Below are 13,313 nucleotides of genomic sequence, written 5' to 3'. Positions count from 1 at the left end.
GACAGGATTCCAGGGGTGGAACAAACAGAACCTAGAGGTTACCTAATTCCACCCCTTCATGTTATAAAAGAGAAAACTGAGGAAAAAGAGAGAGGAAATGACTTGTTGATGGCTGCCCATCACATAAGTGATGGAGAATGGCAGAAAGGGATGAAGGCTTCCAATTTTAATGTTAGTGCTCTTTCCATATATGATGACAACTTCTTTAAGAGAGAACTCATATTTCTCTGAAAAGAGGGTAGTTTTAGAGAAGCAGATCTGGATTTAAATCCCAGTTCTACTGTACATTAGCTGTGTAACCTTGGGCAAGAACCCAGATCTTCTGCAATAACAATAGTCATCACTACGGAGTATTTATTTTGTGCCAGGCTTAGGACAGTTAAGAAACTGGCCCAAGGCTGTATAAGTTGCAAGTGGTAGAGCCAGTTTGAACCCAAGTCTGCTTATTCTAAATCCCATAATATTTTCATAGTAGCACATTGCTTCTGTATGCCTCAGCTTTCTCATCTGTGAAGCAGTTATTTTTAAGAAGGAATAAGATATAAAGTGCCTAGCACAGCACTTGATATACAGTAGGTGCTCCATAAACATCAGCTACTATTATGTTGAAGAAAACCTTTTGAATGTATTCAGTGTGTTACCCCTTAGATCTTACCATTTTGATTATATTACTCAAGAATGTTGTCTATTATCAATCATCATCCTCACACTCATCAATCTCCACCAGCAGTGTCTGAGCTTTCCCCGGATGTGTCCCCTCTCGGGGTTACGTTCCAAACATGGAAGATCTAAACAGACAGGTAGCAGGATGGGCACTGAACCTGCTTGTTGGTGCTGGAATGCTGAGGCAGACAGGTCAGGTCTGACAAGAGTGGCTATGGCCACTCACAGATCCAGGTGCAGGAGCCAGGTGGGTTCAACTAACTAGGGGCCAGATTACAGGGATTTGGGGTGACTAACGCCTAAGGTGGGCAGACTATAGCCTCTGAAAGGCCGATTCATAGGAGGAGGTTTCAAGCTACCATTTCTGGCAAAATAAAGACAAGACATTAGCTAGGAGGAAATAAAACTGGGTAAGTGGATCACCAGAGAAAGAACATATAAACCAGGATTAAAGCAAAATCCATTTGGAAGGAACTGAGATCATAAGGGATCTAGGGCCTCTAAAGATGACAGATGAGTCTTCCCTACTCTGACTATAAAAAATAATAAATATCATGAAATAGTCTCGGTCATAAATTGCTGTGGATACATTTGCTTAGAGTGAAAGTATAAAAACATTCATGAGAATGATATCCACTAAATTCAGGAGAGTGGATTCCTCTGCTGAGGGTGGGAGTGAAAGAAGGAGGGAGGAAAAAGGAAATGGAAGGTGGAATCTTTTACTTTGTGTGTTATGTTTAATTTCTTTCAAGAAAAAAAGATCTGAAGCAAATATGGCAAAATGTTAGCATCTGTGAATTCTGGTGGTGAGTACATGGCATCTGTTATATCTTTTCTGTATGGTTACATATTTAATAATTTAAAATAAAAATATAAAGTCATAAATATATTTAAAATCTAATAAATTTCATTAACACTAATATGTGGTCATTGTAGAAAATCTAGGGACTTTACGAATAATAACACAGAAAAGATAATGAGTTTTAAATGTTCTGATGTTGGCTAGCTGACCTGATATTTCCTAGATGCAACAACAGGGCTTACTCCAGGGGGAATTTATGTAGGATCTTTGTAGTAAGTTAGCATACTAACAGCCCATATATGTGTAATAAGAGAAGAATTTCTTGATTCTTCAAATCACACCATCTGACCAATCATTCAAAAAATCCGCACTGCTGCCCTCTAACCTGGTTACCCAGAAAGTCCCATTTTAAAATAAGATTCAGGATCTTGTACTCTTATATAAAAAGAAACCCTAAAAATGCTTTTGAACAATCAAAGCTAATGTTACAAAGTTTATAAATTAAAATTTGTTGATGGAAACCCAGCAAGGATATGTAACTAAACAACCACTGAATCTAATTGACCTTTGTAGAACACTCTGCCCAATAACAACAGAATGCTCATTCCTTTCCAGGGCACGTGGAACATTCACCAAGATAAACCATATGCTGGAACATAAAATTTATGGATGTCTCCCATGAAGCAGAGTCCTTCAGACCCTCACTCAAAAACAAGTCTCATTTTACATTAAATTGGAGGACTATCTGGAGTCTCTGACCACCGCGGGACAGAAAAGAGAGCAGAATTGTTGCATGGTGGGTAACACTCATTAATAATCGCTGGCTGCCAAGCCATCTGGGAGGAGACCAAAGAGCTATAAAATAAGTTCAAGCACGGTGGCTCATGGCTGTAATCCCAGCACTTTGGGAGGCTGAGGTGGGTGAATCACCTGAGGTCAGGAGTTCGAGACCAGCCTGGCCAACATGGTGAAACCCTGTCTCTACAAAAAATACAAAAAAAATAGCTAGGCGTGGTGGTGGGTACCTGTAATCCCAGCTTCTCAGGAGGCTGAGGCAGGAGAACTGCTTGAACCTGGGAGGCAGAGGTTGCAGTGTGCCGAGATTGTGCCACTGCTCTCCAACTTAGGTGACAGAGCGAGACTACATCTCAAAAAAATAAATAAAGATAAAAATAATATATATAGGTACCAGAGCTGAGAACGTAGCAGTCTGGGACCACGTCATTCAGGAGCAAATAATAACAAGCCCAGAAAATGCCTGGGAGAAGTCTTGTACCAGTCCACTTCATGGTTTAGTAGGAACATCATAGTCTCAGCTGACAATGATTTGGGCATGGCCCTGCCACTAACCCATGAGAGGCTGTGGATCAGTCCCTTTCATTTCCCCTTTCTGCGGACCAGCTTCCCCTTGTGCAAAATGGAGTCACTAGAATCTATTGTCTTGATCTCCAAGACGATTTCCACTTTTACCTTTCTGTGTCTATTTCTGTGTTCCTTCTAATTCCCCTGAGTCTTCAAGGAAAGGATGAATAATTCTTGGTAGTCTTTGTGTTAGAAGGCAGGGGGTGGTCTGAGATCTGCACACGGCATATTTGCTGATATGGATTGGCTTATATCGCCCCCCAAATCCTGGATATGCTCAGACATATCCCCAAAGGTTCTACAAGGACATATTTACAAACAGCTTCCAAACAGCAGTAAAATGGCAAAACAAGCCTAGCAAGAGAAATTCTGTATACCAGACAATTTAATTCTGAACAATGGACCACATGAGGGTGTATAAATAACTAATTATGCTGGACAACATGAACAGCTTTTTTGGATGATTGCAAAATTGGGGAGGAAGGAAATGTGATGGGTATTTATATATTTGGGCTTCAGTCAAAGATTTCATATTCATTCTTAAGCAATTTGACTTACAAAATTAGCTCAGACTAGAACATGGTCAAACAACTCGAAACTGGAAGAAAGTCTGCTATCCCAGGGGGATGGTTTGTGCCCAAGAATCCAAGGGAATGGAATGGAGTACTGGGTGTGTGCTCCTGCAGCCTCTGCAGGCTGCTCAGTGAGAGGTTCCTTGGTCTTCAGAAAGACCTACAGAAAAGGACTAGGAGCTGTTTGGGAGCATTTGTAATAGGTGTTCCAATATGAATCCACTTCATCTTGTTATCACACAAGCACACGCTCCTGAACACGCAGGTCCACATTTTTCCTAGGTTCCTCCTATTTCATCAGTACTAGGCCAAGCCTTGAAGATACAGAGACTGGATTTCTGGGAGGTGCATGGGGACACTTGGCTTACCTCTACATCCAGTGCCCGCTACTACTTCTAGTGCTTACATACTAGGTACACAGAAATACTTGTTGAACCAACTAGTTGCTTAATGAAATAAGTAGCAGACTGTACTTGTGCAAATAGAATCCTTTGTGAACACAGAGAGGACAGAGAGGACAGAACAGTTCATTCTGACCTTAGGGATTGCAAGGCCCTTTCCTTCTCACTGCAGGGCCTTCAAACATCTATTGCCCCATTCCTGCCCTCTGCCTAAATCCTATTCATCTTTATATTGCTTCCAGAGAAACTTCCCTAACTCCATGCCCCTCCTCCTTGTCCTTATGTCACTCTATCTCATGACATCATGTTCTTTCTCTTCAAAATACATAGCACAACTTACTATTAATATCTATTTATGTGTTTATTTGTTTGGAATCTACTCCTACAATAGACTAAGAGCAATAATGTCTTTCTTATCCATGGCTATCTCGCCAGTACCTACTATGGTGCCTGATGCCTAGGAGTGCATAGTAAATATTTGTAAGTTGTTTATTGAATAAATGCATATTATTTACAAAGGAAGTAGAATTTGAGCAGGACCTTGAAAAAGATTTTGACAGAGATATGCAAGAAGAGAATTCAAGGAGGATGGAACAACCTAACCAGAAACAAAGAACAGGAAAAGTACACATAGGAGTAATTTGAATGGCCATGAGAATGTCAGTGTTTGCCAGAAATGACATGCTAAGAAACGGCAGTGGGAATCACCCTGATTTTTGCAGAAGATAAATAAAACTACCAGAGCTGAGCCTTAGAAAAGTGGCTCAAGAAGTTCCATGAATAATCGTTAGTTAAAAAGAGAGACTGGAGAGAAGGATATTATTAGGAGGCTGCTAAAGTGATGCATGCAAAAACCGATGAGGGATCAGGCAGGGCAGCTGTGGTGGGAATCAAAAGACCAAAGACTGCAGAATGAATGAATAGAATGTATGCAGGAGAAAAGAGAAGGAGAAATTAGCAATAATCCTCAAGTTTCTACCTGGGAGGGTGGGTGAAGCAGGTGGAGCTGTGAGCAGAGATTGCAAACACAGCAAAAGTCAGAAGACTTTGGGCTGGAAGTAAGAGAGCTTTATATAGACATCTGGTGTTGGAAGTGTTGAAGAGCCACCAGCGAGAGCTATCTGGTAGAAAAAAGAGAGATCTGAACTTAGATGTGGGTTTAAGTAACACCTGCCCAGAGTGGGCAGCTGGAATTGGTGAGCCAACTCTGAGTCCCAAGAATGCCCTAGGACCCACCTCCTTTACTTTTTCTGTACAGTAACTGAGCTTGAGCCTCAAATAGTGGTCCCCGAAGAAGGCTTCTAGAATCCACCGGGCTGCTAGGATCCATACTGGCTTTCTTTATTGGACATTTGGTAGAAGTGAGAGACAGGACTAGTTGGATTTCCTAGGCCAACTAAGAATCCCTAAGCCTAGCTGGAAAGGTGACCGCCTCCACCTTTAAACATGGGGCTTGCAACTTAGCTCACACCCGACCACTCAGATAGTAAAGAGAGCTCACTAAAATGCTAATTAGGCAAAAACAGGAGATAAAGAAATAGCCTATCATCTATCGCCTGAGAGCACAGTGGCAGAGATAATGATCAGGATATAAACCCAGGCATACGAGCTGGCAGCGGCAACCCCCTTTGGGTCCCCTCCCTTTGTATGGGAGCTCTGTTTTCAGTCTATTAAATCTTGCAACTGCACTCTTCTGGTCCGTGTTTGTTACGGCTCAAGCTGAGCTTTTGCTCACCGTCCACCACTGCTGCTGGCCACCGTCACAGATCCACCGCTGACTTCCATCCCTCCGAATCCGGCAGGGTGTCCACTGTGCTCCTGATCCAGCGAGGCGCCCATTGCCACTCCCAGTCAGGCTAAAGGCTTGCCATTGTTCCTGCATGGCTAGCTGAACTCTAGTCACTGGGTTCCACGGTTCTCTTCCGTCACCAACGGCTTCTAATAGAGCTATAACACTCACCACATGGCCCAAGATTCCATTCCTTGGAATCCGTGAGGCTGAGAACCCCAGGTCAGAGAACATGAGGCTTGCCACCATCTTGGAAGGGGCCTGCCACCATCTTGGGAGCTCTGGGAGCCAAGACCCCCAGTAACAGAAGCATGTTCCACATATCATTGAGTTGTCACAGATCTAGATGTTGCTCTTGCATACTGGAAAATCACCTCCTACTTCGAAGATCTTCTTGATTCTCTCTCCTGCTGCGCCCTTCTAACCAGAACATGAAGCCTAAGTTCCCCTTCTCTTGACTCCCTCCTACCCCACACTGCAAGTAATCAAATCGGAGTTCTCCCTGACCATGTTGAAGTTTGTGTCCCTATTAAGGAAATAATAAACATGGGGAAAATATCCCACATAGAGCTAGAAAAGAATTCTCCTAAAAGTAGAAACTTCAGCTTTGACTGATAGAAAAGTTATACCCCTGAATGTTTCCGAACTTAAGTTACAAGGAAGCCCAGCCAAGTACCAGACTGGTGTGAAATAATTTCCCCAGGTGAAGAGTACCACACTATTAGTTGACCGTGCAATTGATGAAGACAACATTGCTTTTCACCAGTCATCTAGGGTCATCTAGGGTCTGGAATGGGAAGGCATGAGGCCAGTGTGATGTAGACATACTCAGCTCTCAAAGAATTTTTCCTTGAAAGAGAAAAACAAAGGCAGGATGAGAACTCCATCAGCTGCTTCCTTCAGGAGACCGGCTGCAGCAGGACGGGCCCCTCATAAATATGCCAAGAATGAAGCTTTTAAATTACCACCAATAAGAATACCGGGTCAGAAGTTGCTAGAATTACTTCCTACTTGGATCAAAGAAGCATAGAGGTACAGCAAGGTCTGACATCAGATGTGAAGTGATTTTGAACCCTGACCCACACTCCGATCCCCTTGGAGAACATAACTACTCCTAGAGGTGGAAGCGGATCCTGCCTTAATGGATAAAAATTGAGACAAGTCTTTTGTTCTTTTTAATACCCCAAAGGGTTGAGCTTAAGCCTTTCTGTAGGAGCAAAGACATCGCCGTAAGGCAAACAGTCCTAGTACAGAACCATAAAACCCTTCTCAGCATCTAAAGGATACCCAGTATGTTCATCTCAAAGTCAGAGTTATTTACTTTGCCTTTTATGTTAACATTCTTTTCTCTACCATGATATTTAGCAAAACTGAATGAGAAAAGGCCCAAGTTCAAAATCCGCTCTGCCGCTTACAGGCCTTCTTGGTTTCAGGAGTCAAACCCAGTGATGATTCTTGCCTGAGCAATCTCAGGTTGTTATGAGGAGTAGAGAATACGTAAATACGGGAAAGGGCTTTGTACTATTCAGCTCTCCACATGTAAGCGGTTGTAATCATTCACTGACTAAACCTATCAGGAGGATTTTCTTCAACCTCAGTTGCTGCTTCATTTTCCCTTAGGGTCATGAAGTATCAGCAAGAGGCTGTTACTAGTTTTCTTGGGCTGCCTCCTGTCTGTCTCAGTCTCTATCGACAATGGAACCGACAATGAATCAAATCTGTGGCGCACCAGGCAACTCAGGACTCCAGTCTGTTAAAGTGTCTTGCGCTGCTTATATTACAGCAAATAAAACAGGAAAAGAAAATATATTTATTCCCATCATTAATCATCCATAATGCCTAGTCAGATTGATCATCGTAAACTGGATCAGTCAGCCTTGCCTACAACAGTCTCAATATAAGGGAGTTCATTATGCTAGCTGGGAACTTGGGACCAGATCATCCTGGGTCTCAGTGGGCCACTTTCTGGCTGAGTGAGCCCACCAAGGTCACTTAATGTCTCATAATTTCCTTATAGATATAATCTGATTAATAATAACAGCCTATGTAAAGAGTTAGCATATTAAATTAAATGAGGAAATAATGATAAAAGTGTTACATAGTAAGTCCCCAAGCACATTTGGGTTCCCTTCTTCCTTGCAGGTGAAGGGAAAATAAATAATAATAATGATAGCTGGCTGGGCAAGGTAGCTCACACTTGTAATCCCAGTACTTTGAGAGGCTGAGGAGGGAGGATTGCTTGAGCACAGGAATTCGAGACTAGCCTGGGCAATGTGGCAAACCCTATCCCTACAAAAATGCAAAAATTAGCTGAGTATGGCAGCATGCACCTGCAGTCCTAGCTACTCAGGAGGCTGCAGTGGGAGAATAGCTTAAGTCTGGGAGGTCGAGGCTGCAGTGGGCTGTGATTGTGCACTGCACTCCAGCCTGGGTGACAGAGCAAGACCCTGTCTCAAAAAAAAAAAAGTAAATAATGATAGGTAATACTTACATAGCATCTATGATATAGCAGGCACTGTTCTGAGAGTTCTACTTATTAATATAGTAGCTCACCTAGTGTTTGCAACTCTGAGATAGCATGCTGTTTTCATCTAACCTTTACAGGTGGGTAAGCTAAAGCTCAGTGAGATTATATACTTACCTGGGGTCGCATAGCTCACAGGGAAAGAACCAGGATTTAACTCAGGTGCTCTGACACTACAGTGCTGTGCTAACCTACCATGCTACAATGCTGCCCATGATTATGGATATTAATCTACAGGGTTCTTTCAACTTTATATTCTGAGAGCTGAAACATAGGCTTTTTACCCCTAATTAACATGGCATGTCTTCCTAGACAATATATATTCTAATTACCTTTTTAATATCTGTCATTTGTAATGATTCAGCTTCTGATAAGCTTGTTAACTGAATGTCATTTTTTTCTCCACCGAAACCACCTTTGGAAAGTTCACACACATCATGCAGTTATTTATGATTTGAGGAAGAGCATCATATATGTAAACTAAAAAATGTTTATTAAAGTTAGAATTAATAATGATTGATTTGATTTCACTGATGAGTTAATTGGGGAAATGAACAGGTAATTGGGTTTTCACAAAAGAAGGTCAAGAGTGGTTTCTGGGAAGAGTCAGTCAGATCCATTTCCTAAGCTTTTGCTCAGCCTTTCCTTCCTAAAACCCAGCCTGCCGGGGAGCAGGAAAAGAAAGCAAAGCACCGTACATTTGCTTACGACTGACACACTTTTCTCACAAAAGCTGTGCTCTGATCCGATCTGCTCTGACACCTCCAAAGGCACTTTTGTCTACAGAATAAAACCAAACCTCATCTGTTTCTCAAGGGTCCTCCGCACTTGTCTGGCTCCAGACCGCTTGTCCATGACTGTCTTCCAATAAGCTTCAGACCCTTGCCTTTCCCCCGAAAAGATTTTTCCCCCCAAAATCTCTAAGCTCTCCATTGCTCCAACAGTCCTTCCCTCTCTAATTCTGCCAAAGTTCTAGTAAGTTTTCAAGACTGTTTCAGGGGTGTCCAATCTTTTGGCTTCCTTGGGCCACATTAGAAGAAGAATTGTCCTGGGCCACACATAAAGTACATTAACACTAATAGTAGCTGATGAGCTTTAAAAAAAAAATCACCGGCCGGGTGTGGGGGCTCACGCCTGTAATTCCAGCACTTCGGGAGGCTGAGACAGGTGAATCACCTGAGGTCAGGAGTTCAAGACCAGCCTGGCCAACATGGTGAAACCCCGTCTCTACTAAAAATACAAAAATTAGCTGGGTGTGGTGGCAGGTGCCTGTAATCCCAGCTACTTGGGAGGCTAAGGCAGGAGAATCGCTTGAACTCAGGAGGCAGAGGTTGCAGTGAGCTGACATCATGCCATTGGACTCCAGCCTGGCACGACAAGAGCAAGATTTTTGTCTAAAAAAAAAAAAAAATCACCAAAAAATCTCATAATGTGTTAAGAAAGTTTATAAATTTGTGTTGGGCCAGATTCCAAGCCATCCTGGGCTGCATGAGGCCCACAGGCCATGGATTATACAAGCTTGGACTGTACCTTCTCTACTTGTATGTGCCAGATACCCTCAGCTCAGAATTAGCTTTTTCTTTCTTCCATTTCCAGTGGCACAAAATAATACTTCTATTTTTAGAACTGATCCCTCATCATGTTGCATTGAATTTTGTATGTGTGTCTACTTGTTCCACCAGAGTGAGCCCCTAAATGGTAGGGTGAAGGTCACATTCATCTCTGAATGATCCTTCATTAACATAGTTCCTGGCAAGAGGAAGTTTTCAATAAATTTGGTTTACTTGAATTGAGCTTCTTATACAGCAGAGTGAAATTACTTTGTGACTACAGTTTGAGAGCATACTCCCCAAGGCTAAAACGGACAATGAACTTTTCTCAACTAACTGTAAGATAGTATAAGCCATCAATCTCTTAAAGCCTGAGGGAAATTCACCTTTAAGCACTTGGAGATTTATTTAACTAAAGGAGTCATTCCACCAGAAAGCATGATTGTGATTTCTCTCATTATCAAAAATGAATAAGAGTTATTATAATGATAAATTAGTGGCAGGAGACACTGATTTTTAGAAAGGAAAATTAACAATGCACAGTGAATCAAATCTCATTTAGATGTTCTTTGCACATGCTCTCCAATGACAATCATTCAATTTATAGCACTTTACAGTGGGTACATCCATATGTAATTTCATCCTCACATCAACACAGAAAAGCTAGTCTCATTGCCAACTTACAAATAAGAAAACTGAGTCTAGGCAGGCAAGGAAACAAATAACTATTAAGTACCAGAGTTGGGTCTCAAATCGAGGACCCCTGACTATATCCTGGGTGATCTTCTCCCAGGCATTGCCAGCCCAAGAACCTCCCAAGGGTAAGTCCTGCAGATGAGCAGCTTCCTCTCCAGGCCCCTGGGCATCCTAGTCAGAGGCCTGTGTGTATCCGTGCCGCCCCAGCTACCCTTGGTTGAGCACACTTGAGGTGTCTCGGTGCTATAGAACCACTCGTTTCAGGGTGTTTCACTGTGCATAGTCCTCTTAGGCCTCTGATGACATTTCAGAAAATTACTTTCACTTTTTTAATCAAAGTCCCCTGCCTTTAAGAAACAAGCAGTGTCTGACTCTCTAAATCTCTTCTTCCTAATTCCCATACCCAATAAACTGCCTTATTTTTTTCAAATATCTTCTTTCAAAATGAAATTAAGCTTTGGGAGGCCGAGGCGGGCGGATCCTGAGGTCAGGAGATCGAGACCATCCTGGCTAAAACAGTGAAACCCCGTCTCTACTAAAAATACAAAAAAATTAGCTTGGCGTGGTGGCAGGCACCTGTAGTCCCAGCTACTCAAGAGGCTGAGGCAGGAGAATTGCTTGAACCCGGGAAGTGGAGCTTGCAGTGAGCAGAGATTGTGCCACTGCACTCCAGCCGGGGTGACAGAGCGAGACTCTGTCTCAAAAAAACCAAACAAACAAAAAAATGAAATTAAGGAGATAGGCCGGGGGTGGTGGCTCATGCCCGTAATCCTAGCACTTTGGGAGGCCAAGGCGGGTGAATCACCTGAGGTCGGGAGTTTGAGAGCAGCCTTGCCAACATAGCGAAACCTTGTCTCTACTAAAAATACAAAAATGACCCGGGCATGTTGGCGCAAGCCTGTAATCCCAGCTACTTGGGAGACTAAGGCAGGAGAATCGCTTGAACCATGGAGGCAGAGGTTGCAGTGAGCCGAGATCACACCATTGCAACCTGGGCAACAGAGTGAGGCTCCACCTTAAAAAGAAAGAAAGAAAGAAAGAAGGAAGGAAGGAAGGAAGGAAGGAAGGAAGGAAGGAAGGAAGGAAGGAAGGAAGGAAAGAAAGAAAGAAAGAAAGAAAGAAAGAAAGAAAGAAAGAAAGAAAGAAAGAAAGGCAGGAAGGGAGGCAAAGAAAGAAATTAAGGATATAACTGTACTTGGAGGGAAAACTATTTTAACTGAGTTAAATCCTTATCTATTTTAGTAAGGGATTAATTGACAATATAAGTTCCTCAGCACCTAGAATAGGACTTGGCACATAGAAGGTGCTCAATATGTATTTGCTGTTGAGTAAAGTAAATAAAATAAGAAATAATATTAATACTCATAATAATCATATTATTAATAACCATTGATAGTAATATAACAATCTCCACTTGTGGACATAATCACAACAAAACCTCGAGCAAGAATTGCTGGCAGTCATTGCCTCTGAAGTGGTGGGAAGGGCATGAATCCAAAACCTGTTGCCTTTTGTTATGTTCCTTCTGGAATATTTGATTTTGGGGTGAAGTCAATCTAATCCAAGCTGAAGCCTTTGCTCAGGCATCCTACCTGAAAATGGTACCTTCCCCATCTGAAAACAGAAAACCACTCCCTGGAGAGCATACACGTGCTGTGTCTGTGCCTGTTTTAACCACACGTGTGTATTACTTTAATAAAAATTCAAACATTAAATACGTTTTACAAATCAATCCGGTTATGTTCCTTGCCTCTTATGGTATCCGGGTTGCATAAACAAAGGCACAAAGCCTCTAGTGAGAGCCCTTTTCTTCTAGTCTCCTTCCTATATCCTAGAACAACAGAGGCAAAAATGGAAGAAATAAACCAAGAACCACTAACAGGGGGCCCATTTCCCTCCCACACGGTCAACACTGTTGCTTTCCAAGTGGCTTTCCAGTCTCTATCAATTCTCTCATGAACCTCTTCCCAAAATATGCCATAGCTCCAGACCACTGCTTATGTTCTCCTATCCAAGTTGAGGCTCGGGCCACCCAAGCACTGGACAGCACTGCTCAGTGCAGAGGGTGCAGGGAGACACCCTCCAGGCCAGTCTCCCGGGACATACGTGAGTGACTTCTGAGTCGCCTAATCACGGATGCTGAATGCAGGTGATGAACCACACTGCAAAAGAGAGGACTGTAGCAAAAGTTCCAGATCAGTGTCTCTGTTTGAAATGAAAGAGACAAAGAACAGTGGATGCAAGTAGGAAATGTGTACTCTGGGCCTGCCTCTCTGTCGCCAAGGGGTTGTAGGTTCCTGAGTGAGCTACAGGCTGCTCCCTAATGAAAGGAGGACAAAATCCTGGCTTGCCAACCTTGTAGGATTGTTGTGAGGGTCGGAGGAGATCCTGGGTGTGAAAAGGACTTAGCGACTATAAGTTTTCAGACATTTGGAAAGATTTTTATTATCATACGTTGAGTTGTAAAGAGGAGAAGGAATTGGTTTTTTTCTCTGGACTGGAACTTTGAATCACAAAGCAGCTAACTCAGCAGCTTTGGAGCAGACCTAGGGGAAAAATTCTGGCCTCCAGCCTCATGTCCCAGTTGTTAAAACCCAGCACATTTCTCTAGAATAGAATGCATCATATAGACGTAATCTTTAAAAGTAACCCGGGGGGACTCTCCAGGCCTTCCCTGCAAAACCCAGAGGACAGTTGTGCTGACTCTGTGAAGCCTGTACTCTGTCCCCAGGCTTAACCTTCAGAATTAGAGTCAGAAAATCGGCACTGAGGTCTACTGTTTCTGAGAAAGTTTCCTGGCATTTAGCTAAAGACCAACAATCCTGTGAGGCAGGTGCTGTTATCGCCCCATTTTCAAGATGAGGCTTGAGGTTGAGAAGGATGAAGTGCGTTGCTCAAGCCTATACAATGTCAAGGCCCAGATCTCCTCTGTCTGAGCTCCTGGGCCTTATGGT

Source organism: Nomascus leucogenys, chromosome 11 (genome assembly GCF_006542625.1).
Source record: "Nomascus leucogenys isolate Asia chromosome 11, Asia_NLE_v1, whole genome shotgun sequence".
In the NCBI taxonomy this organism is placed as follows: Eukaryota; Metazoa; Chordata; class Mammalia; order Primates; family Hylobatidae; genus Nomascus; species Nomascus leucogenys.
The sequence above is the reverse complement of the archived record's forward strand: the minus strand, read 5'-3'. Positions refer to the sequence as shown.